The sequence below is a fragment of the Psammomys obesus genome, unplaced genomic scaffold, assembly GCF_907164565.1.
Source record: "Psammomys obesus unplaced genomic scaffold, mPsaObe1.curated_primary_1811, whole genome shotgun sequence".
Classification (NCBI taxonomy): domain Eukaryota; kingdom Metazoa; phylum Chordata; class Mammalia; order Rodentia; family Muridae; genus Psammomys; species Psammomys obesus.
The window spans coordinates 16,080,026-16,081,022 of NW_026596064.1; positions in this window are offsets into that span (position 1 = coordinate 16,080,026).

The following is a 997-nucleotide window of genomic DNA, read 5'->3' on the forward strand; positions in this document are numbered from 1 at the left end:
GGAAGGAAGGAAGGAAGGAAGGAAGGAAGGAAGGAAGGAAGGAAGGAAGGAAGGAAGGAAGGCTGGCTTAGTGGTTTACCGCACTTGGTGTTCTCGCAAAGAACCCAAGTTTGGTTCCCAGCACCCACAAGGCCAGTTTACAACCTCAGTAACTCCACTTGCAGGAAATTCAGCACCCTCTGCCTATACACAGTGAATTTTTCATGCATAAAGGCAAAACACTCATACATATAAAATAAAGTAATTTTTTTTAAAGTGTAAGGGGATAAAAAGCCATCAGCGATGGCTACAGGGTCAGACTTGGTAGAGAAATAATATTCCTCAATTCCACTCTTTTTTTTCTACCAGCTTGATCCCTTAAACTGTAATTTTTCTTTATAATTTCATAAACTTTTATTTAAAAAGGAAAGCTTGTGCATAAACTAAACATCACACGCCCAAATTAATCCAACCCCAAGTCTGTCTATCTCAGCGAACTTGTGCAGAGTTAAAGCAACCACTCTGAGGATGGGGAGCTTCACGTTGGATTTTATACTTTTACTGTCAAATATATATATTTGCACTAATTTTTGAGTAATAGTTTTATGAATTTTAATCTAACCACCTGAAGTAAATTTGTCACAAGTACATGTAGCAACAAATAAAGCAATTTACCAAATGACTGTTGTGTTTTTTTTTTTTGCCAAACATCCTTAAAAGAATGTTCCCGAAGCATGACTTTTAAAGACTTAGTCATATATACTACTTGTAAACAATAATTTAATATAGCATAATAAATTCTTACAACTGCCAGAATTGTCACTTAATGTATCGAATCTTAAGTAGCTTACCTTCTTGAGAGTAACAAATTGTTAGTTAAAGCTGTTACCTGTTTTGTTTGGTTGGTTGGTTGGTTGATTTGGTTTGTTTTAGTTTGGGTTTTCTGATTGTTTGGTTTGTCCTTCCCGTATAATTTAGAGTTCTTGACCAATATTCTCCCTCAGTGTAAGGGCAACCA